Genomic DNA, 26,128 nt, shown 5'->3' with positions numbered 1-26,128 from the left:
CCCATATTGTGAGAGAGTGCAGGCCAGGCATTGGGACCCCACTAGTGCACAATTAAGGCTAAGGAGGGACCTGGTAGATTGGCCAGCCGGGGAGGGACTGTGGGATGGCTCCAGGGCATGTCTGGCCTGTCTTGCTCAACTCCCAATTGGCTGGACCCCAGCAGCAAGCTAACCTACCAGTCAGAGTGTCTGCCCTTGGTGGTCAGTGCACATCATAGTGAGTGGTTGAGCGGCCTTAGCATATAATTAGCATATTATGCTTTGATTGGTTGAACGGATAACTGGATGGCCAGACAGTTAGCATATTAGGATATTTATTATATAGGATGTCCAGAATAGGGAAGTCCATAGAGACAGAAGGTAGATTCATGGCTGCCAGAGGCAGGGGTGAGGGAGGGGGAATGTGGAGCGACAGCTAATGGGCATGCAGTTTCTTTTTGGCGTGATGAGATGTTCTGGAATTGGATAGCGGTGGTGTTAGTAAAATGTTATGAGTATGCTAAAACCACTGCATTGCACACTTTCAAAGGATGAATTTTATGGCATGTGAATTATATTTCAACAAAAATGCAAAAGAATAAGTAAGGGTAAAAATAAAATATTTTTATTTATGGTAAAATTGAGAGAATTTTATAAACAACTGACCCCTCATTGAAGGAATTTCTGAAGATTGAACTTGAGAAGAAAAATGACCTCAGAAAGAAAGTCTGAGACCCAAGAAGGGTAAATATATTTATTTACTAACATATATCTTTATTGATTTCAGAGAGGAAGAACGTGTAAGAGATAGAAACGTCAATGATGAGAGATAACCATCGATCGGTGTGCAGGTTGATGCTCATCCATTGAGCCACGCCAGCCTGGCATGGTAGGTAAATTTAAACAAACACACTGTCTAAAACAATGTCTACCCCATGGGGGTTAAATAAGAAATGGAGCTAAAAGGCTGGTCTTTAACTAAGTGGAATTAAAGCTTTCAAAGTACTTTGCATTGTTCAGGAGATATTGATTAACTTTAGACTATGTTAAGTTAGGTAATCATTTCAAAATGCTGAATCACCAAAAAAAGAATAAGAAATAGAATGCCTATCTTCCACACTAATAGATGGAGTAAAAAAATGCAATGAGTAAAATACCTCAATCAATTCAAAACAATGCAACCAAGAGGACAAAAAAGAAACTCTTAGGAAGCAGAACAAATTTAAACACAAAATAAGATCATAGAGATAAAGCCAAATATATGTTTAATCTCTATAAATATAAAGAAACTGAACTCTCCAGTTAACAAATTGGATTAAAAAAAAAGAATGGCTAAATGCCACTTACATGAAGCACATCTAAAACATGAAGACAGAAAAAAAGTAAAACAGTGAAAGAATACAAGAAAAATAGTAACCAAAAGAAAATTGGCACAAATATATTAATAGCAGACAAAACAGACTTTAAGAAAAATAGGTCAATATATAAAATTTAAATTCCTCAGGAGAAAATAGTTCTGAATTCATGGAGACTTAGTAATATAAGTCCCTTATCACATACATGATTTGCAAATACTTTCTCCCATTCTGTAGGTCATCTTCTTACTTTATTGATAGTGTCCTTAGAGGACAAAAGTTTTCAATTTGATGATGTCCATTTTATCTATTTTTTCTTTTATTAATCATGCCTTTGGAGTCATATCTAAGAATACTTTGCCAAATTCAAGATTATGAAGGTTTACCCCTACGTTTTCCTCTGAGAGTTTTATAGTTTTAGCTCTTATATTTAGGTCTTTGATCCACTTTGAGTTAATTTTTGTGTGTATGGTGTGAGGTAAGGGTTCAATGTTATTTTTGGCATGTAGATAACCAGTTGTCCTGGTGTCACTTGTTGAAAAGACTATTCTTTCTCCATTGTATGATCTTGACACCCTTATTTCAAATCAGTTGGCCATAGATATATGGGTACTTCTGGACTCTTAATTCTAATGCATTGGTCTATATATCTATTTTTGTGTGTGCTAGTACCACACTTTTTTGATTACTGTTGCTTTGTAGCACGGTTTTTAATTATTATTGATTTTTAGAGATTGTTTTGGGTATTCCTGGTCCCTTGTCAATTTCTACGAAGAACTCAGCTGGCATTCTGACAGGGATTGAATTGAATCTTATGTCACTTTTCTGGGTTAGAACAGCTCCAATCAGCCTGTCCATTCAGGGTAGAACCAAAAGCAGGTCCGGTGTGGCCTCCTGTGTGTGTGTCCTCAAGAGGCCACCTCAGCGTGGGTATCCCTGGGACTAACGGAGGGTGGTAAGAATGTCAGTGGCTAACATAGAAACCCAAGTCTTTGAGATCCTTCCGAGGTTGTCGCCATGACTGTCGTCATAGACAATCTTCGGTTGGGTCCCCCAAGAAGCAGACCTTGAGATAAGGATTTGAGTAAAAGTAGTTCTGTTGGGGGTGGACCTGGGAGGAGAGTGGGGAAATGGTCCAGGTTAGGGGGAGACACCAGGAGAGTGAGCCTACATGAGCAGGTTATAGCTGTGGGCATCTAGAGCTCAGTCCCATTGGGGATCTCTAGGAGAGGGGATAGACCTTGGCACCACTGAGATTTTCTATTAGATGATTATTGGTTGGGGGGTGTCTGTCCTGAGCATTGTAGGATGTTTAGCACCACCCTAGCCTCTACCCACCAGATGCCAGTAGCAACCATCCAACCAAAATGCCTGGACATTGCCAAGTGTCTCATGAAGGGCAAGATTGTCCCTGGTTGAGAACAGCTGGGTAGAATGGGGCTCAGAATTGTCCCATCCAAGAGGGGAAGGAGCTGGGGTATTTACACACCAACTCCCACTCATCAGTACTTTCAGGGTGCTCAGGGGATATCAGTCCCTGGCAGCCCTGCCTGTGCTGAGGGTCTGCTGTGATTCCAGGCCACAGAAAGCTCCAGGCAGTGTTGCAGGTGCTCATAGTAAGAAGCCACCAGTGTGCGTGGAAATAACAAGCGGGTGTGGACACACACAGTGCAGCTCCGTGGGTCACGCTGTGTGCGGTTTTGGGGACCCTAATTCCTCCCAGATCTGTGGCTCAGCTCGGAGTCTGTGTTCCTGGGGCTTTGCAGCTTCCGGTGTGTGTACAGTGTAGAAACTAACCCACTCTGGGGCATGCCCCTCGGCTTGATTCCCGGTTCTCAGCTCCGTCACAGGTCTGGCTCAGCTCCTAAAGGATGAGGAAAGATGGCCTGCAAAGAATTTAGATTGAACAGCCCTATCAGGGGTCTTCAAACTATGGCCCGCGGGCCACATGCGGCCCGCAGAGGAGTCTGATCCGGCCCGCCAGGTTTTTTGGGCAGTGAGCGCAGCCGAGGTGTTACAGTAGGAATTAGTAGTTCATATAGTCCGGCCCTCCAGCTCTCTGAGGGACCGTGATCTGGCCCCCACTTTAAAAAGTTTGAGGACCCCTGCGCCTAAGTGATCTTGATTTCAGAGGCAGAAGGCATGGGCTGGGGGACTTGGGGTGGGGGGAAGGTAGGCTGACAAAATGCACCTCCTTTCTCCATCTGAGCTCCACAAAATGAGTCTCAGCTCATTGCAGGGTCTACTGAATGTGAGGATCTGCAGCATCTAAGGGTGCTCTCCTTTTTAATTTTTTAAAATATGTTTAAAAATATATTTTATTGAGTTTTTACAGAGAGGAAGAGAGAGACGGATAGAGAGAAACATCGATGAGAGAGACACATTGATCAGCTGCCTCCTGCACACTCTCCACTGGGGATGTGCCCGCAACCAAGGTACATGCCCTTGACTGGAATCGAACCCAGGATCCTTCAGTCCGCAGGCTGATGCTCTATCCACTGAGCCAAACTGGTTTTGGCTAAAACATGTTTTTATTTATTTTGGAGAGAAGGAGGGAGGGAGGGAGGGGAGGGAGGGAGAGAGAGAGAGAGAGAGAGAGAGAGAGAGAGAGAGAGAGAGAGAGCCACATGAATGATTGGCCACCTCCTGCATGTCCCCTTTATTGGGGACTGAGTCAGAAACCTAACTGGGAATAAAACCGGTGACCTTTCTGTGCATGGAGGATGCTCAACCCACGGAGCCACACCAGCCAGGGCGGGTGCCGTCCTTTCTGAGTATGCTGTGTGGCTGTGGGCAAGCATGCCTCTTCTCTGGGCCTCCATCTCCCTTCTGTGAAAAACAGAGGGAGGACCAGGTGACCTTGAAATGTCCTTCCATCCTGAGCGACTGCTGAGAGCTCAGAGAGGCCGTGAGGAGTCGCCAGGCAGCCGGGCCTGGGGGTAGACGGAAAATGTGACTTCGTGACAGCTCGGCCCCCAGCGGCGCTGCTGGCCTCTGATCTCCGAGCGTGTCCACGGCGGGCCTGACACCGGCCGGCCCGGCCCCGCGCGGCCCCTCGCTCACTCAGGAACATCTGCTGCAGCGTTTACCCCGCTAATAGATTAGCTCTGAGAGCCGGGCAGGTGCTTTCCACCCAAGCCAGAAAACATCAAAATCAGATTGCTCTCCAAGCCTTTCCGCACAGGCAATCGAGTTAGAATGACTCATACGGCCTAACAGATAATAAAACACACATAACATTTGCTTTAAGGTACAGGCGGGGGTATTTTGTCCTGCGCTGAGGAGAAACAAAAACTCGCTCTATTTGGGAATAGGGTAATTGAATACAGATGGGAGGAGGTAAATGAAAGAATTTAGCAAATATCTCAGTGGAATAGCTAATGGGAATGAGACAGAATAGGAAATTAAAAATTATTCGAAGCAGATGGACCATTCTTTGAGTTTTTAAAAATTTATTAGGGCCGCAAAAAAAAAAAATGTGTCTGTTTATTTTCTATGGCCATGAAATTAATGACTTGGTGAGTTTTGCTTGTGCAATTTTATGACTGCCATGTCATCTGTCATAATTTGGGGGCTGTTTGATATGGATTTATGAATGCCCCCTCCTCCCTAACCCCTCCCTGATTTATTGGTGCGGGTCACATGTGCATTAGGCTGTCTCCCATCGAGGCTGCAACACCAATGGCAGCCTAACGCTGCGGGCCCTGGGCGGGGCGGGGCGGGGGCCTCGGGGATTCTGGGCCCAGAGGTGAGTGGACAAGCTGTGGAGGGTCACTCCAGGGCTGTGGGAAAGAGCAGGCTTGACCTGGCTGAACTTCCTCTGTGAGGATGACCCCGGCCAGCACGGGGGAGGAGGAGGTATTGGGGAAGGTTCTGGAAACCTGCGGGAGGCAGGAAGCCAGGCCTGGCTGCTTGTGCTTGGCTGGGAGTGGGGTGAGGGCTGTGGCTGCAGCCTCAGCCCAGCCTAAGGGGCCCCTGGCTCCCGGTCCCTGCAGCCCCCACCTGGAGCCCAGGGGAGCAGAAAAATATTCACTTTTTCGGGAATCTGCTAGTGCCTGGCTGGGGGCTGGAAACTTAGATGCATTCTCTATCAGTCGTCTTCAAACTACGGCCCGCGGGCCACATGCAGCCGGCAGAGGAGTCTGATCCGGCCCGCCAGGTTTTTTGGGCAATTGAGCGCAGCCGAGGTGTTACAGTAGGAATTAGGAGTTCATATAGTCCGGCCCTCCAGCTCTCTGAGGGACCGTGATCTGGCCCCCACTTTAAAAAGTTTGAGGACCCCTGCTAGATGGTGGTTAAAATGGGCCTTTATAGCCACAGACCTGAGTCTGAGTTTTGCTCTGGTTCTAACCAGCTGTGTGGCTTTGGGCTTTGGTCTGGTCACTGCCCCCTCTGCACCTCAGTTTTTTCCTCTGTAAAGTAGGAATAGAAATACCTAATGTTAGAGAAGTTCTGAGGGTCCAAAGAGATCCCCTCGCACATGGCAAAGTGCTAGCTAGTAAAGGGTAACATTATAATTCTTAAGTAGAGGCCCTGTGCATGAAATTCATACACTGGCAGGATCACTATGCCCAGCCAGTGATCAGGGCTGATCTGTAGGGCAACCAGTGGGGTGATGTGGGAGCTCCAACTGGCACCTTCCTTGGTTGGCCTGGTGCCGCCCACTTGCTGGCCCTGCGTGCGCCCCCCCCCCCCCCCCCCCCCCGTCATGCCGGTCACCTCCCTCTGCAATTGGAGGAGGCCCCCACTGGCACCCACCTTGGTCAGCCTGGGACCTGCAGGCTGGGGGCAGCTCCTGTGTTGAGTGTCTGCCCTCTGGTGGTCAGTGAGTGTCCTAGTGACTGGTCAATTTGCATATTAGGCTTTTGTAATATAGGATGATCATCCTGGCAGCATCTTGAGGTAGATATTATTATGTCCATCTGACAGAGGAGAGCGTCTGACTAAGGCTCAGAGAAGTTAAGTGAGTTGCCTGAGGGCACACAGGTAAAGGGATGGAGCTGGGTTTTCCGCACAGACTTGGGCCCAGCGTATTCGGGAAAGGACCAGCCCCTGGGGGCACAGTTCAGGCTCCACTCATGAGCCTGTTCTCGGTTCTTTGACCTGGGGGTCCCCCACAACTGAGTCCTGGTGGCCAGTCTCTTTTGATGCTCTGGCTCCCTAGAGGGACAGAGAGCCTCTTATGAACCCCACTACTGGGGCTAGCTGGGCACTCATCTAGGTGGGAGTGGCGGGGGGCGGGGCGGGGGGTCTGTCCAGCGTCAGGACCAGGCCTGTCTCAATCCCCTTCCCACCCTGACCCACTCCCAGAGGACCCTGGAGGCAGGGCAGGCAAGAGTGCTCGAGGTCCCCTCAGGCTGGGAGTTCTCTGATGGCAAATCCCTGCCTTGGCCAAATGCCGTGATCTGTGAGGTTTGGCCTCAGGACAGGTGGCTCTGAGTCCCATCTGAGCTCTTCTCCTTAGCCACACCTGGTCCCATGACTCCAGGCCCCTCATGCCTCTCTCAGCACTTCCAAATTAGTCACAGTAATAACTCCCATTGCCCTAGCCAGCTTGGCTCAATGGATAGAGCATTGGCTCGCAGACTGAAGGGTCCTGGGTTCGATTCTGGTCAAGGGCACCAAACAAACAAACAAACAAATAAATAAAATAAAATAAAATAAAATAAATAAAAAGATTGACTTACTGAGCCCCTGTGATGGGCCAGGTCCTGTTCAAGGTGACTTGTTCATGCAGTCAGCCATCAATTCTTCCACTAGTTAAATATTTGTTGAGTGCCTTCTATGTAGCCTGGCACTGCCCCAACACTAGTGGTAGAGCAGGGAACAAAACACACATGGTTGTTCTAGCTGGTTTGGCTCAGTGGATAGAGCGTTGGCCTGAGAACTGAAGGGTCCCAGGTTCGATTCCGGTGGTTACAGGTTCCCAGGCCCTGGTTGGGGTGCATGCAGGAGGCAACCAATCGATGTGCCTCTCTCACATCAATGTTTCTCTGTCTCTCCCTCTCCCTCTTCCTTCCACTCTCTCTAAAACTCAATGGAAAAATATCCTCAGGTGAGGATTAACAAAAAAAACCAACCAACCAACCAACCTAACAAAAAACCCCACTTGTGGTCCCTGCCCTCACTGAACCTACATGCCAGCGGGGAGGACAGGCAGTCCACAGACACATCGCTCTCTACCGTGCTGGGTAGGGTTAAGGGCTTTGGAGAAGATGAAAGCACACAAGGCTAGAGAGGCATGGCGGTGCAGTGGGTCTGTTTTACGCAGACCGATGGAAGCAGGCCTCTCTGAGCGAGACCTGAGGGAAGTAGCCATATGTATGGATGTCCAGGAGAGAGTCTCCAGGGATGGGGACAGCAAGTGCAGGGCCCTCGGGTGGGAGGATGGCCGGAGAGGCCAAGGAACAGCAAGAAGGCTGGAGCAGAATAAACAAGGAGAGGGATAAGTGCTTTATCTCATTTAACCCGTCCCACAGTTCCCCAGGTGGGTTTTGTTAACCACAGTTTTTATTTATTTATTTATTTATTTTTAAAAATATATATTTTATTGATTTTTTTCAGAGAGGAAGGGAGAGAGATAGAGAGCTAGAAACGTCGATGAGAGAGAAACATCGACCAGCTGCCTCTTGCACACCCCCTACTGGGGATGTGCCTGCAACCAAGGTACATGCCCTTGACCAGAATCGAACCCGGGACCTTTAAGTATGGAGGCCGACGCTCTACCACTGAGCCAAACCGGTTTCAGCTGTTAACCACAGTTTTACGGATGAGGATATGGAGGCTCAGGAGGCCAGGCCAATTGGCCAGGGTCATACAGCAGAGGAAGGTTCTCGGCCTGCATCTATGGGTTCTCTCTCTGGCATACTGCTTCTGCAGATAGTACAAGTGGGTGACCCTGCCGAGAGGGGCCCGGGGTCCAGATGTAGCGTGAGGGCGGCGGTGTCTGGAGGCAGAGCTTTGGGTTAGACCAGCCCTGTTAGAACACAGAGCTCTACAGCAGCGGTTCTCAACCTGTGGGTCGCAACAGGTTGAGGACTGCTAGTAGGGTCGCTTAAGACCATCAGAAAACACAGATATTTACATTACAATTCATTAACAGAAGCAAAATTACAGTTATGAAGTAGCAATGAAAATAATGTTATGGTTGGGGGTCACCACAACATGAGGAACTGTATTAAAGGGTTGTGGCATTAGAAAGGTTGAGAACCACTGGTCTAGGGGCAATCACGCAGGCGAGTAGTTAAAAGCCAGACTGGTTTGTATCCTAGGGTTTTGTGTGTTGTGAACTTGTTTTTAGGGAGAGAGAAAAGCAGAGAGAGAGAGAGAGAGAGAGACATCAACTGTTTGCCTCATGTATGCACTCCAAACAGGGATCGAACCCGCAATCTAAGTATGTTCCCTGACTGAGAATCAAACCCACAACCTTTTGGAGTACAGGAAGATGCTCAGCTACCCTGCCAGGGCATTAAAAAATATTCATAGCCCTAACCGGTTTGGCTTACTGCAGTGTTTCCCAAAGTGTGGTACGGGTACCCCCAGGGGTACGGGAAGAGTTTGGTGGGGATATGCACTGCACCGTGCTTAGCTGCGCCTAATTCTATGTTCTCATGAGTATGAGGGGTACTCAGCGTTACGAAAATTATAGAATGGGTACACATATGTCAAAAGTTTGGGAAACAGTGGTTAGTGGATAGAGTGTTGGCCTCCATACTTAAAGGTCCCGGGTTCGATTCCGGTCAAGAGCATGTACCTTGGCTGCGGGCACATCCCCAGTAGGGGGTGTGCAGGAGGCGGCTGATTGATGTTTCTCTCTCATCGATGTTTCTAACTCTCTATTCCTTTCCCCCCTCTCTGTAAAAAATCAATAAAATATATTAAAAAATATATTTGTAGAAAATTTCAAACAGATAAGGATACCAAAGGACTCTTTAAGAAAATGTTGAACAGAAATTTTCAAATGTCCAGATGGAAAGAGAACAGTACAATGAGCCCCTACATACCCATTATCTAACTTCAACAATGACCAACTCATGGACATTGCTTTTCACTGACATCTGAAGCAAACCCACATCTCATCATTTTGATCTGAAAACACCACTACCCCTAAAAGAATTAATAAAAATTTCTTAAGATCATGAAATATCTAGTCATTATCCACATTTCCAAATGTTTCATTAATGTCATACTTTTAAAAAATGGATTGTCTGTGTCAGGATCTAAATAAGGCCCATACATTGTGATTAGTGGCTATATCTCTAAGCCTTTTTCTATTAAAGTTCCTTCTCTATTCTTCCCCCCTTGAAGTTGATTTTTTAAAGAAGCTGGATTATTGTTCAGAAGAGTTTCCAACAGCCGAATTTTCTAATTGTATGTTGAGCAAGCTTCTGGACTCTGAATCTCCTATGAGTTGGAAGTTGTATTTAGAGGTTTGGTTAGTTTCAAGGTTTTTTGTTTGTTTGTTTCTGTTGTTGGCAAGGCTGCTTTAGTGGTAGTGGAGTATTTTCCATCAGAAGACACATGTCTAGTTGTCTGTCTTTTTGAGATAACCACTTCTGCCTGCCAGCCTGATCCCCCTCTAACCACTCTCCTGCCAACGTGATTGATGCCTAACTGTCCACTGTCAGCCCGTTTGTCCCTAACTTCCCTCCCCTGCAGGCCTGGTCACCCCTAACTTCCCTCCCTTGAAGGCCTGGTCTCCCCCAACTGCTCTCCCCTGCAGGCCTGGGTCCCCCCGACCCCAACTGCCCTTCCCTGTAGGGCCAGTTACCCCAACTTTCCTCCTCTGCCAGCCTAGTCACCCCTAACTGTCCTCCCTTGTAGATTTGATTGCCCCCAACTGCCCTCCCTTGCAAGCCTGGTCCCTCCCAACTGCCCTACCCTGCTGGCCTGATCACCCACAACTGACCTATCTTGTAGGCCTGGTTCCTCCCAACTGCCCTCCCCTCTGGCCATCTTGAGGCAGTCATCTTGTCTCCACATGGGGGCAGCCATCTTGTGTGTTGGGGTGATGGTGAATTTGCACATTACTCTTTTATTAGATAAGATAGAGGCCTGGTGCATGGGTGAGGGGTCTGCTGGTTTGCCCTGAAGGGTATCCTGGATCAGGGTGGGGGTTCCCTTGGGGCATGGGGCATCTGGGCAAGGGGCCTGTGGTAGTTTGCAGGCCAGCCATGTCCCTTCCCCCCAGGGGCCCAAGAGGAGGCCCTGGGTTCTGAGATTTATTTATCTTCTATATTTGTAACTTTGTAGCCTTGAGTGGAGGCCTAGGCCTGCCAGGATATGCCAAAAGCTTGGCTTTCTCCATTGGCAGGGAAACCCAAGCCTCCTGCTTGCTCTGTGGTTGCAACCATCTTGGTTGGGTTAATTTGCATACTTGCTCCTGATTGGCTGGTGGGCACGGCTTGTGGGTGTAGCAGAGTGATGGTTAATATGCATATTACTCTTTTATTAGGATAGGCAGTCAAGGAAGAAGAGGCTGTAGGGTGACTCAGCTTCTCAAAGTTGTCCAAGGGCCTACGTTCCTTCTGTTTAATGGTTAACCCTAGTCCTAACCCTAACCCTAGCCTTAGCTCTAACCCTAGCCCTAACCTTAGCTCTTTATCCTCCAGGACAGTGGTGTCCATTATAACGGCTTGTGATAATAAAAATGTTCTTTATTTGTGATATTCAATACAGTGGCCACTAGCCACATGTGTCTATTGAGCACTTGAAATGTTGTTAAAATGACTGAGGAACTGAATTTTTTATTTTATTTAATTTTATTTAATTTTATTTATTTTATTTTATTTAATAGCACACATGGCTAATAGCTTTGATGTTGGACGCCATATCTCTAGAATGTTGCCCTTATCTGCTTGGTTAAAATATACAAGTCCACCTTGTATATTTTAAGAAGGGGAGCAGAAAGGGGAGGGTAAGCAGCTTCCTTGTGAGGACACACATGACTTCCTCTCACACTCCATTGGTTGCAATGTAGAAGGCCATGCCTAGCTGCAAGGGAGTCTGGGAAATGAAGTCTCTAGTTGAAGAGCAGTGTGTCCAGCTGACACTCAGCAGTTGCTGCAGCTAATGCTGCTGCTGATCCTGTATCTTATTTACCATATGTCCCAGTATTGAGTGCTCTGGGACACAGCTGAGGTGTTAATATTGCCACTCCATATCTTTTATTTAAAAAATATATATATTTTATTGATATTTTACAGAGAGGAGGAAGGGAGACAGATAGAGAGCTAGAAACGTCGATGAGAGAGAAACATCGACCAGCTGCCTCTTGCACACCCCCTACTGGGGATGTGCCTGCAACCAATGTACATGCCCTTGACCGGAATCGAACCTGGGACCTTTCAGTCTGCAGACCGACGCTCTATCCACTGAGCCAAACCGGTTTCGGCTGCCACTCCATATCTTAAAGCAGGATCTCGAGTTCCACAACTAACTGTACATTCATTTCATTATTTATTCCTTAAAAAATGTAGAAGAGAAGAAGGAACTATCACCATTCCCTGTCCAATCTTGGCTTCCATCTTCATATCACCTTCTCCTTTGTGTGTATGTGTCTTGTCTGTCTCAAATCTCCCTCTACCTCTCTCTTATAAGGTCACTTGTCGTCGGTTTTAGGGTCTATCCGGATAATACAGGATAAGCTACTCCACTTTACTTACATCTTTTGCCGTATAAGGTAAAACTCCGATGTTCTGGGCTTAGGACACAGACATATCCTTTTGGAGTCTCCATTCATCCCTCTACAACTCAACTCACACACCTGGTAAGTGGGCTCCAGGGTTGCACAATTCCAGCGACTTGGTGTCTAACGTAGCAGCCCTGCTGGTGACAGCAGAGCCAGCACTTGCATCCAGGCTAGCCTGATTCGAAAGCCCACGGTTTCCATCTAGAATTTAAGCAGTTCAAGGTCGGAGAGCCAGGTCAGCCTGTATCAACACTGAATGCTGGGTTGCAGCTTACGTCGCCCGTGAACTGTTCAGTCCTACCACCACAGGCTTCCTTCTGGGTCTCTTTCCCCCCTTACGAGGTCCTCCCTCGCCTGGTGGGGGGTGCTAGGCCTGTAAAGGCGAAGAATTTCTCACATCTGTGAAGTGCCTTCATGAAACAATTTCACAGACTATGAAATGGAGGACAAGTTTTTATTATTTTTAGAATGGGCGCCACTGTTCTTGATTTAAAAAGCAGAGGAGTTGAGTTCCTTTGTTACTTGTCAAGGAAAACAGTCCTCAGATGAAGTTGATTTCTGTACCTGACCCTTGCTTGATTTCTCTTTGGGGTCAATGGCCTTTGATAGGAAAAAATAACCACGCGCCCGCAGCCTGAGGAAGTGGAGAGACAACAGGAGGCTTAAGCAGCCCAAGGCAGGAAGAAGCCAGCCAGGGCAGAGGGCTGCAGAGAAGGAAGCTCCCCGAAGGCCTTGCCTGCCTCCGTGGGGAGGCTGGGCCTGGGCTCTCAGAGGCCGGGTGCCCGGCTGGGAAGGTGCACCTCGCTGACCAAGGCTGCTCTTCCCCAAATCCAGGCACATCTGCCCGCATGAACACTCACGTTCATGCACTGCAAAGCTGCTCGCATGTTCATACTCAAATCCTACATAGACACACACTTGTGCTCACATGCGTGTGCATGCATGTGCATTCACATAAACTCATAAATCATTGATAGCACTTGCTACGTACTGCTATTTGAATAAGTGCTTTAAAAAAAAAGATTTTAAAATATATTTTATTGATATTTTACAGAGAGGAAGGGAGAAGGATAGAGAGTTAGAGACCTCAATGAGAGAGAAATGTTGATCAGCTGCCTCCTGCGCATCCCCTCCTGGGGATGTGCCATAACCAAGGTACATGCCCTTGACCGGAACTGAACCTGGGACCTTGCAGTCCACAGGCTGACGCTCTATTCATGGAGCCAAACAGGTTCCGGCTGAACAAGTGCTTTTTATTAGTTAATTCAGTACAATCCTTACCACAATATTATTTCCCCCATTTAATAGATGTGGAAACTGAGGCACAGAGGGCCTAACTTGCCCAAGTTGGATTTGAACCCTGTCCATCTGGGTTAGTCTACTGCTTTACCCAGGCCCACATCTACGCTGCTGTGACACGTGCACACTCACACACATGCTGACACGCACAAGCTTGCACATGTACACGGAGACCCATGAGTCTCATGTGGATAAACACACCTGTGCACCCCCAGGTTTGCCCCTCACAATGCCGCAGTCTGGTCTGTGTGCAGATGTACTCGGACACACTCACTCGCCCACTGACCTTCACGTGCCCTCCAGCTGCCCCTCCTGCCTCCCTGCCCCTCCCCAGGACAGGTTTTCTGCTGAAGCCAACGACTGAGGCCACGCCTGGCTGGGTGCCAGGGTCAGGATGGGGGCAGGGTGGCCACTGACAGGGTGATGGAAAGCAGGAAAGTCACAAATAAGCAAACAGCCCCGCCTGGATGCAGCCTCGCTGAGCATTTCCTGAATGTCCAGGGACATGTTTATTTTTTGACGACTGTCCAGAGCCAGCCCCAAGTCTTTCTCTTCCCGAGCGGCCGTCTTGATGGAGCCGGGGCGCTGTGGGTCTGGCTCTCTCGGGGCTGATGTTTACAAATGTCCCTCTTCTCTAACCGAGGCTGGGAGGCCCCTGCCGTGTGGGCCCAGCTTACTCCTCAGCCTAAGGCCGCCAGCCCTGGGTGCCTTGCTGGGGCTTCCTGACCTCTGACCCCGCACTCTCCAGCCCACTCCAGCCTCCCTGCCTGCCTTCACTGTGATGTCCTCTGCCTGAGATGCCCAATCCTGCTCTCTAGGTAGATCCTACTCTCCTCGGACCTCAATGACACCTCCTCCAGGAAGCAGTCTAAGGTCTTTTAAAGTGCAAGGAATCTCTTCCTTTGGGCACTTAGAAATTTTTTAAAAAAAATTTTAATTGCAAAATACACATAGCATAAAATTTACCATCTTTTAAAAAATGTATCTTTTATTGATGCCAGAGAGGAAAGGAGGGAGAAAGAGAGAGAGAGAAACATCAGTGATGAGAGAGAATCACCGATCGGCTGTTTCCTGCACGCCCCCTAATTCTGGGGATTGAGCCTGAACCTGGGACATGTGACTTGACCCAGAACTGAACCCTGACCTTTTGGTTCCTAAGTCAACTCTCAACCACTGGGCCACATCAGCCGGGCTAAAATGTACCATCTTAATTTTAACCATTTTAAAGTGCACAGTTTAGTAAGTATTAAGCACACTCACATTTTTGTGCAACTACCATAAAACTCTTTTCATCTTGCAAAACTAAAATTCTGTATCCATTAAACAATACCTTCCTCTTCCCGCTCTCGCCAGCTCCTGGCAATCACTCTTTTACCTTCTCTTTCTATGAATTTGTGTCTGCTAGATACCGCATATAAGTGAAATCATACAGTATTTACCTTTTTGAGAATGGCTTATTTCACTTAGCACAATGTCCTCAATGTTCATCTGTGTTGTACCATGTGTCAGATTCCCCCCTCCTTTTTCTTTTCAGTTGGCCAGTATTTTTTCCTTTTTAAGGCTGAATAATATTCCATTGCATGTATAGACCACATTTGTTCATTCACTCATCCATCAGTGGACACTTGGGTTGCTTCCACCTTTTGGCTATTAAGTATTGGATAATGATGCTATGAACATGAGTATGCAAGTATCTCTTTGGCACTTTTTTTTTTTTTTTTTTTTTTTTTTTTACTTTTTCTATTTTATTGATTTTAGAGAGAGGAATGGAGACAGTGAGAAACATTGATTTGTTGTTCCACTTACTTATGCATTCATTGGTTGATTCTTGTATGTGCCCTGACCAGGGATCATACCCTCAGGACCATGCTCTAACCAACTAAGCTATCTGGCCAGGGTGGCACTTTGTTTTTTTAAACGAACTTGTTTATCTATTCATTTGTGGATGGCCATTTGGGTTGTTTCCAGTTTTGGCTATTACAAATAAAGCTGCTACAAACATTTGTCTACAAGTCTTCATATGGACCTATGCTTTCATTCCTCTTTCGCAAATATCTGGGAGTGGGTTGGATCATATATTAGGTATATGTTTACCTTGTTAAAGAGACTGTCAAACTGTTGTCCAAAGTAATTGCACTATTTTATATTCTTAGCAGCAATGTGTCTAGTTCCTCTATTATCTCAGCAATACTTGGTATGGTCAGTTTTTATTTTGAATTATTTACTCTAATAAGTGTGTAATGGCATCTCATTGTGATTTTAAATTTGGATATCCCTATTGACTATTATTTGCCTCTGTATATCTTCATTGGGAAAATGTCTACTCATATCTTTTGCCCTTAAGTTCCATCCTTGTTGGTGTAAATGGTAGGATTTTCTTCTTTATCATGGCTGAACAATATTCCATTGTGTGTGTAGATAATATATATATTATTATATTATATTATATTATATTATATTATATTATATTATATTGCTTGATTTGTCCTATAGTTCACTAAAATTATAAGATATTTTTATTGGATTGTTTGTTTTCTTATTGATTTTTTAGAGTACTTTATATATTCCTGATACAAGTCCTCACTCAGATATGTGATTTGCACTTATTTCTCCCAATGTATGACTTGTCTTTTCATTTTCTTCATATTATTTTCTGAAGAGGATACAAATTTAATTTTGATAAAGTCCAATTTATAATTTTTCCTTTCTCTATCGTGCTTTTGATGTCATATCTAAGAAATTTTTGCCTAATTCAAGGTTAAAAGGATTTCTAGAAATATTATAGCTTTAGTTTTTACATGTAAAGTCTATGACTCATTTTGATTTACATTTTTTTGCATATGGTATGCGATATGGGTTAAACTTCCTCTCTTACTATACACATCCAATTATTTCAGCATCATTTTGTTAGGAAAGACTATCCTTTCTCCACGGAATTGTCTTTGCATTTTTGTGAAAATTAACTGTCCATATGTGTGTGTTTCCTTCTGTTGTATTGGTCTATTTATCTATCTGGATGCCAGTACCACACCATCTGATTAACTGTATGTAGCTTTACAATAGGCCTTGAAGTCAGGGAGTGCTAGACCTCCAGCTTTGCTATTTTTCAAGGTTGTTTTTATGCTAAGTCTTTTGTATTTCCATCTGAGCTTTAGAATCAGCTTTTCAATTTCTACAAAAAAGGTTTTTACTAGGATTGCTTTAGTGCTGTGCTTCAATTTGAGGAACATTCTATCCATCTTCTGATCCATGAATATTGTATATTTCTCCATTTATTTGGGTCTTCTTTGCTTTTTCTCAGTAATGGTTCAGAATTTTCAGGATACTGGTTTTACACATCTCTTGTCAGATTATCCCTAAATAGTTCATATTTTTGATGGTCTTGTGAAGGATTTTTAAACTATTTTTTAAAATTGATTTTAGAAAGAGAGGAAGGGAAACAGATAGACAGATAGATGATCACAATGAACTTAAATATCTCAGGGATGGGGCGTGCATTTGGGAGAAACAGTGTTCATTCATTCATTCATTCATTCATAAAACAGTTAGTGAGCAATGGCCTTTGCTAGGTTTGAGAGATGCAGGCGGTCTCTGCTTAAAATTTAGAGGGGGAAAGAGATATTAAACAAATAAACAGGTTATCAAATTGGTGATTCTGGCAATAAAGAAAAAAACAGCAGTTGTGTGATATAATTAAAGTTCATTGGGGAGATAAAGGGAGACCCCCCTGGAAAGGAAACATTGAACCTAGGAGCAGAGTAGAATGTCCCAGGTGGGAAAAAGCAGGCACCAGGGTCAGCGAGCAGGCAGTAGCTTGGCACCTGCAAGGAACCCTGACCAGGAATTGAACCCTCAACCTTAATTATATCACACAAAAAAACAGCCGGAGCAAGGCGTGTGAGCTGGGGACAGAGGCAGGGCTGGGCACGTGCAGAGCCGATGGCCTCGTAAGAGGCCCACAGAATTTATCATCCGGATGAGGACACCTCTGAGACTGAAAGGGATGCTCCTAATAATAACACTGGGATAACAGGTCACCCTACTTGTAGGTCAAGGTAAAGAGTTCAAGTTTCATTCTCAAGGGTTGGAGAAGCCATTGGGGTCTCCAGGAAAGGGAGATGGGACCTGATTTGCACCTGGAGGCCTAAGGTAGGGCCATAGCACTCAGAAACCCCTCAGCATCCTTCCCTTCCTCACGGGGGAGACTCTTTGAAGAAGTTTTGGGAAATATTAGAAACTGGAGCGAGAGAAGCAGCCAGGAACCCACGAGGGGCAAGCAGAGCCCTGCAGGGTGAGTGGTGAGCTGGTTACTGTTGCTCTGTGGCAGCCACCCGGTGGCCCTGTCTGACCATGGCCCCTGTCTCATGCCTGCTCCCCACAAATGCCCTTCCCAGCAAGTGAATGGGAGAGACGTGATGAGAACTGTCCCATGCATGCCACGGACTGATATGGCGGGATGGCCCATCTTAGATCCATAGCCTTGATCTATCTGAATGTCAAAGAGTTTACAAAGCACGAGTGTGAGATGTATGAAAAGGTGACAAGGCTCCTATGTTGGTGTTACTGGTCTACACCTTCCGGGGCGGGGGGGGGGGGTTACCCCCTCATTTCACTCACTCAGTACATTGTCTGCCCCAAGCAGAGGCCACAGCCGGCTCTGGAGCTCACACGTAGGGGAGTGACCGCGGTGTCAACCCTCCCCTCTCACCCATAGATTCACAGAATACAAACTCCTGCCACCAGGGAGCTTGGGGAGGATGAAAGCCAGAGAAGATAGTAGCACAGGAAGGAGCCAAACTTGCAAACCCCCCAAAGCTGTCTGCGCACATATCCAGGAAGTCCGTCTTCCTCCAGGTGGGACTCAGGTCTCCTGCATGAGAATAAGAGATGGTCAAGGGTCTGGACTGGGATGGCCAGCACTGTCCATTATGTAGCCAAGAGCCATCCCCTCTCCTCTCCTGGTAATAATGTGACTTGTGCAATTGGCACCTGGAGAACCCTGATCTTTGGGAAGCTGAGACCGTGGGCCATCTTGTAGGCCCAGGAGACAAATCATGTTTGGCTTAAATGAGTCATGGGGACTCGTTCCCTTGGTCAGTGACTGGCCTAGCGAGGGGAGAAGGTGGGAGATAAGAGAGCCAGTTCTGGCTAATGAGAAGCAAACAGAAATCCGCTGGGAGGGCTCTTCGTACACACACACACACACACATGCACACTCATGCACACACACACACACAAGTACACACACATGCACACACACGCACACACGCTTGGCTGGAGAATTCCTTTTCTCTCTTCTCTCTAATCCCTTTCCTCTCCCTGGACTGACAGCATAATGCTTAATGGTACATCAGCCACTTTATAACCAGAATGCAAGGAGCTAGAATGCAAGGATGATGCTGTGGGAGGATGGAAAGAGCCTGGGTTCATGAAGTCATTCTTGAGTTGCCCTGCCTCCGGCCTTTCTGGTATGTGAGTCCATGACCTGTGCCTGTTTAAGCTGCTGCGGCCAGGCATTCCGTGCTGTGCTGCCAAAGCCTGGCCTTGACTCCCACCCCCACGATGCAGCCGAGGCTTCCAGATTGGGGAACCCCCACCCTGATCCTAAAAGGAGGAATTAAATGGCACAAAGGAATGAGGAGCTCCCAAGATCCTAAAGCTCAGCTCTGCCTCCTTCACCTCGCTGGGTCTTACTCTCCACAGCTGTACCATGGGGGCACTGAATTGTTCTTGGCTCACAGCATTGTTGGGAAGGTAATGAGATAATAAATGGGATCCTGAGCAATCAACCAGTCCGTCCAGGAAATCACCGGACATAAAGTAACTGCTCAATAAAAGTGAGCCCCTTCCTTCCCTGGGAGCTTACCCCTCCAACCCTGGCTGCCAAGTCACACACATCCATCCTGCACGTCACCCCGTGGCCGTGAGAAGATGTTGCATTATGGAACCTTGAGTTTTAAATGAAGTGTCAGGCGTAATTTGGCAACACTAAGGATTAATTATGTGGCTGCCCTTAGAAAAGCCAGGGAGCTCAGTTTTGATTGTGAAATTGGAGGACCTCCCTCCCTCACCCAGGGATGTGAGGAAGGGGCAGGGACCAGGCCTCCACACACGGTCAGCACATTTCTGACCCCAGGCCTCAGAGGCGGGGCTCCTTGAAGAGTGACCAAGGGAGGGCGCTGAGGGACAGAGAAGAAACTACTTCTAGGCGTGTGTGTGTGTGTGTGTGTGTGTGTGTGTGTGTGTGTGTCCGTGTGTCCGTCCCTGCGGCCCCTCCCGGCCACCTCCGCCTTCCATGGCGGTGCACTCCATCTGTCAGCTGCAGACACACATGTGGCTGCTGTCAGTCCTTCCCCTTTAAGGGAAGGGAAGCATTTCCTGAAAGGGTGGCGGGGGAAGAGGGAGACAGGCAGCCAGAAGGGAGGCCACATTTGTCTCGATGACAAACCAAGGACAAAAGCTCAGCCTGGAGCATTCCAGGAGGGGGCTGGTGGCCTCGTCCTGAGGTTGGAGAGAGCCATCCTCCCCTGGCCCCAGGGGCCCGAGGCGTGTTTTGAGGGCGTGGGGGGGAGGTCAGTGTGTAGGGAGTGAGCAGCTGTGCATGGCCATCCAGGACCCACCCAAGTCAACAGCCTCCATCCCACGCCGGGCCTCCCCTCTCTGAGGAGTCTGGGTTTAATTTTCTGGTCAGTGGGAAAAGGAGGAGGAAGAGGACGAGGAGGAGGAGAAGAAAGGAGCCAGTTGAAGTTCGAAGGCAGTCGGCTGGGATCTGTCACTCAGCACACAGCCCGCTGACGACGAGGGCAGCCCCAGCTGTAAGCAGCCCATGATTTATGGACACCGAGTGAACTCCTGCGGCAGAAACCAGCCCTGAGATCAGAGCGGCAATAGGGCCCTTTTTTTTTTGGCAGGAGACAGGCCCTGCATTTTTCTCATTCATGCCAAACTGCTTTGCACGGCAATTAGCTCTGTCCTCATTTAGTCTCCAGTCCCAAAGGGTAATGAAAGTCATATATCATCTTCAAGACTGCTAATTATTGAGCTTGCTTACAGGTAGGCTTTGTAACTGTGAGAAGGGCCTGTCGGCCCAATATTTATTACTCTTCCAATAAGTAAGCAAGGTTGGGGGGGTTGGGGGGGGAAGAAGGGGAAAGAAGGGAGGGAAGGGAAAAGGGCGGGGGGGGGGGGGAATCAACTTTCTGGAGAGACGGCCCAGCCCCAGCCCCGGGATCTCTGACATACCTTCTGCAAATGTGCTCATCAGAGGGAAACATCTTTATTCCATGGAGCTGTTTTTCATGGCCAGGCAAAGCGGCCTGGGAGAGGAGCGGCGAGGAGAGGCCTGGGAAGGGGCGGGCTGGGATGTGCTCTGGAAGGGGCAGGGGACTGAGGGGGCAACGAGGAGGAGGAGAGCAGAACAGGAAAGGGAAGGCAGAATCCCCAGCCCCACCGGGGCCAGGACATGTCACCCCTCATTCTTGGGCTGCTGGTGGCTGGTGAAGGGCTGGTCAGGCCCAGGCCGGGGTTAGCTGTGTCTGTCACCTCAGGGCGTGGGGTGTGTGAGGATGGAGCTAGGAAGGTCTCATCTGCGCGTATTGCTCTATTTGGTTGTCCTGCTGCTCAGTGGACCCCTGTCTGGATTATAATAGCCGCCAGCAGGTTTCCATGGGCGTGGCTGACGGAAGGGGAGGTAGGCTCTTGTTTCCCATTCAAATGAACTTAAAAAATGCAACAACTTTTTAGAAAAATGAGGCATACACATTAGCCAGGGTCACACATGGTTATTTTTATTTATTTTTTAACACCCCCCCCCCATTTTATTTTATTTAAAAAAAATATATATTTTATTGATTTTCCACAGAGAGGAAGGGAAAGTGATAGATAGCTAGAAACATCGATGAGAGAGAATCGTCGACCAGCTGCCTCCTGCACACCCCCCACTGGGGATGTGCCCCCAACCAATGTACATGCCCCTGACCTGAACCGAACACGAAACCTTACAGTTCGCAGACCGACGCTCTATCCACTGAGCCAAACCGGTTTTGGTTCCCCCTTTACTTTATTATTTTTTCCATCACCATTTATCCCCCATATACCCTCTTCCACTCCCCACCCCATGCAGTCACCCCACTATCCAACTTACAGCTATTTTAAGTAGAGATAACAATTAAAACCAGAGCTGAAAAATACAAATATTTAATGGCTGTTAGATATCATATACAATGTATAACCAATTATTCGTTGAGGGAAAGGTTTTTAAAATAATTTCTTATTGACTGCCGGGACCGGTTTGGCTCAGTGGATAGAGCGTTGGCCTGCGGACTGAAAGGTCCCGTGTTCGATTCAGGTCAAGGGCATGTACATTGGTTGCGGGCACATCCCCAGTGGGGGGTGTGCAGGAGGCAGCTGGTCGACGATTCTCTCTCATCGATGTTTCTAACTCTCTATCCCTCTCTTTTCCTCTCTGTGAAAAATCAATAAAATATATTTTTAAAAAATTTCTTATTGACTAAGGTATTACATATGTGTCCTCATCTCTCCATTAACCCCCCTACCCACCCACCCCCAGTCATGCCCTCACCCCCCTGGTGTTCATGTCCATTGGTTAGGCTTATATTCACGCATACAAGTCCTTTGGTTGATCTCTCCTCCTGTCCCCACACTCCCCTATGAGGGAAAGGTTTTTTGCTGGTTTGTTTGTTTGTAAAGAGCTGTGTATTCCACACTCATCAGCACACCTGGGGCAGCGCCAAGGCCAGAGGGCCGCTCACAGGAACCTCCTGGTAACTTCTCCTCAGGAGGAAAGTGCGGAGCACTGGGAAGGGAGTCTGGAGACCCCTGGCTTTGCTGCCGAGGGGTCGGGCTTGGGCTCTCTCTTCTCATTTGCATCCGGTGGCCACTGAGGTTCCACCATGGCCACAACTACGTACAGAATTACTTTCGTGAAGAGTCGAGAGCCGCACAATGAAGCTTAATTGAAACTCATTAAGGTTTTGCTCACACACATAAGGCAGCCCCACCATGTGTGTGTGTAACGGGCTCGGGTTGTGGGTATGTGTGCAAAACACATGTGGCTGCGTGAACCGCACGGGGCATGGAGGACATTCCTTCTGCTCCCCGCTCATTCTGCACCGTTTCTGCAGCTGGACAGACAGGGCGGGAACATCCCCTCTCCCCACCTCTGTGCCCTTCGGCCAGTGGCTTAGCTCCTCTGTGCCTCGGTTTCCCCCTCTGTGTGTGCTCCTAGGGTGCTGTGAGGACTGAATGATCGTGCACATTGGATGCTGGGCACTGGCTTGTTACATAGGACGTGCCCGATACCCCCTCGGAGTTGCTGCCACGTCTTCCCTGCATTGTTTCTTTCCTCCAGGAGAAAGGTGCCCCACACCCAACCCCCAGCTGCCAGGACCCCAGGACAGGGGCAGGGCTGAGACAGCCGGGCTGTCCTCACCTCCTCCTCCGCTGGAGCCTTCCCACCCCAGCAGCTGTGCAGAGCTCTCTTGCTCCCTAAGCTCCCATCCCTGGGAAGGAGGAGTGAGCCTGGAATGTCATGTTCCCAGGTGTGGCGGCTCCAGCTGTAGGGTGTGCTCTGGTCTCTGTGGGCGGGTCAGCTGGGAGGACACCAAACGGGCTCTGGGATTTTCCAGTCCACTCACCCTGAGCCGGTCTGCCTTCTGCACGGCCGCTCCAGTTTCTTACAAGACGGGGTCCTGATCCTCTGCTTGGGCATCTGGTGGTGACAGTCTGTGGGGCGGATGCCACCTGCCTGCGTCCTCCCACGCTCCTGCTTCCTGGCTCTGGCCCTGGCTCTGGTTCTCCCCTATCCCGCCTCTCCCTGCTCTGGGTGACTCCCCCCACAGTCTCTGAACACACGCACAGGGTGTTCTTTTCCCGCCTTTCAGCTGTCCCTGCCCCTGGTCCTGAGGGGTGGGTCTACCAGCTTGGATGCAAGCCCTGCCCCCTCATCCTCTCTCCTGACCCTCTGTCTGACCTCTCCAGCCCTCCCTGCACGCCACCTTCCACTCCTCTCCATTCTGGGCTTGTGTCTGCTTACTTTTCGACTTCCTCCCATCCCATCCCCACTCACCAGGGTCTGGCCTGTGACCACTTTCTGGACCTTGGACGTAAGGCTTCCTGAGAGCAGGCTGAACACACTGAGGTTGAGCAGGGCAACAATGAGTGCAACCAGGGTCTCTATCAAAGCCAGGACTCAGGGCTCCCTCCCTGGGCTCCGAGACTCATTGTGGTGAAGGCATCCTCTCTGCCCAGCTCCTCCTCACAGCGGGATCGTGGCAGCCAGAGCTGTGGCCTCCCATCGGAGCCCATGGCGGATGGCGGATATCTGTCCCGAGTCTAGTTTTAAATTCCCGGGAAGGACTTGATTGTCCGAGCTTAGGACACATGCTAAACTCCGGACACCTCACTGTGCTGAGCAGGTGGGGGCCTGGGAGGGGCCAGACATGGTGTTGCCGGGAAAGGGGAGATGCTGTGCAGGCCTCTGAGCGAGGGCGCATCTGCGCTGCAGGTGGAGACCGTCTCCTGACAGCCTCGCACCTGCCACAGGTGCGAGCAAGGCCGCGGGGGCCCCTGGTTCAGATGCAGAGGCTGCTGCCCCCCTTGGAGATTTATCTCAGGAGAGCCACAGCCATGTTTGCAGCTAGGGGGAATCTATTTATTTTTTATTTAAAAATATATATTTTATTGATTTTTTTTACAGAGAGGAAGAGAGAGGGATAGTTAGAAACATTGATGATAGAGAAACATCCATCAGCTGCCTCTTGCACACCCCCCACTGGGGATGTGCTCGCAACCAAAGTACATGCCCTTGACCGGAACAGAACCTGGGACCTTTCAGTCCGCAGGACGACGCTCTATCCACTGAGCCAAACCGGTTTCAGCTAGGGAAATCTTTTTATGTTTTATTTCTTCCCACGAACCAGGAGTGGTCATTGCAGCTATTTGACCAAGGTTCCAATGGGTGGCTCCAGCTGCGGTTGGGCTCCCAGCGCAGGAACGAGCAGGTGAGAAGGGAGAGCAGAGGGAGTGTGCCTTCACCTGGGCCTCAGGTACAAGATGCTGTTGGGAGCAAGACTGCGGCAGAGGCCTCCGCCACTGGGCTCTGCGTTCAGGGCCTGTATCATAGAAAACCTCTGGCCCTGTCAATTGCCAAACAGCGGCATCAACGAATCTTCTCCTCCCCAAAGGCCACCGGGGCGGGCGGCAGCCAAAAGCTGACCCTCGCCTTCCACGTATGGGCCCGCCCTGCCGCGCCAGTCGCTGACATCACAGCCACTCAGACCTGCCAGTCTCTGGACCCCCGTGGCCTGCAGCCTGGCAGGTGAGCCTCGGGCAGCCTCGGGTCAGGGTGATAATGTGGAGCACTTGCCCACCAGACACTGGGTCAGAACAAAGAGGGGGACATTCACTTACATTTTGAGTTCCTGGATGGAGGTCTAAGTGAGAGTTACAGAGCAAGAAGTGTTTTTCCCTTAACTTTGCTGTTCTAGGACTCTGAAAAGCGGGCCTGGGCCAAGGGCCGTGTGGGGTGGGTCTTCCCTGTGGACACGACTCCCACATCCTTAGTACGGCTCCCACACTCTTAGTACGGCTCCCACACTCTTAGTACGGCTCCCACACTCTTAGTACGGCTCCCACACTCTTAGTATGACTCCCACACTCTTAGTACGTATTGCTATCTGGTGCGGCAGAGTGGGTTTCTGAGGCCAGGAGCGGGGAACGAGGACCATTTAAATGAGGGGCAAGGCCTGCGTTTCAAGTTCGGATAAAAACTGCCTGGAGGGAGGGCCACGTTGGGGAGGGGGATCGGACAATAGGGAGAAAGACTGAGTCACGATGGGTCCTGACCCTACACTGTCTCACACCCACAGGCCTCTGGCCCCACTGCTCAGGCTGCGTAACAAGCCGTTCCAAACTGCTAATAGCCTACTGTGGACTAGATGCCTTACCAGTAACATACAGTCTATTAACACATATTTGGTATGTTATGTGTATTATATATGGATTCTTACAATAAAGTAAGCTAGAGAAAAGAAAATCTTACCAAGAAAATCATAAAGCCCTAGCTGGTTTGGCTCAGTGGATAGAGCGTTGGGCTGCGGACTGAAGGGTCCCAGGTTCGATTCTGACCAAGCGCACATGCCTGGGTTGCCACCTTGATTCCCATGAAGGGGTGTGCAGGAGGCAGCTGATCAGTGATTCTCTCTCATCATTGATGTTTCTATCTCTCTCTCTCCCTCTCCTTTCCTCTCTGAAATCAATAAAAATGTTTTAAAAAAAAGAAAATCATGCTGAAACCGATTTGGCTCAGTGGGTAGAGCGTCGTCCTGGGGACTGAAAGGTCCTGGATTCAATTCCAGTCAAGGGCATGTACCTTGGTTGTGGGCACATCCACAGTGGGGGTTTGCAAGAGGCACCTGATCGATGATTCTCTCTCATCAATGTTTCTAACTCTCTATCCCTCTCTCTTCCTCTCTATGAAAAATCAATAATAAAATATATTTTTTTAAAAAGAAAATCATAAGGAAAATACATAGACAGTACTGCATGTATTTATTGAGAATAATCTGTATAAGTGCAAACCCATGCTTTTCAAGGGCCAACTATACCCTTGAACCAGCCACATCTCTGCAAAACCTACCTGCCACATCCATAAATTTAGCAAGGTGAGGTCCAGTAGCAAACAGGAAGCCTCACACCCACTTCACAGAGGGAACAACTGAGGCTATAAAAGTAATTTCATTAAAAAGGATCCTTGGCCCTGGCTGGGTAGCTCAGTTGGTTAGAG

General features: G+C 48.4%; 1 long non-coding RNA gene across 1 annotated transcript in view; it reads left to right on the top strand.

Moving 5' to 3' along the window:
* The first annotated feature begins 240 nt into the window (after positions 1-240).
* The window catches only part of LOC123652362, a 70,143-nt gene continuing 44,255 nt past the window's right edge, over positions 241-26,128 (top strand). Inside the window, exon 1 of the long non-coding RNA XR_006741658.1 lies at positions 241-868. This is a non-coding gene — a long non-coding RNA (uncharacterized LOC123652362). The remainder of the gene's footprint in view (positions 869-26,128) is intronic.

Source organism: Pipistrellus kuhlii, unplaced genomic scaffold (genome assembly GCF_014108245.1).
Source record: "Pipistrellus kuhlii isolate mPipKuh1 unplaced genomic scaffold, mPipKuh1.p scaffold_m20_p_15, whole genome shotgun sequence".
Lineage (NCBI taxonomy): Eukaryota > Metazoa > Chordata > Mammalia > Chiroptera > Vespertilionidae > Pipistrellus > Pipistrellus kuhlii.
The sequence above is the reverse complement of the archived record's forward strand: the minus strand, read 5'-3'. Positions and strand labels throughout refer to the sequence as shown.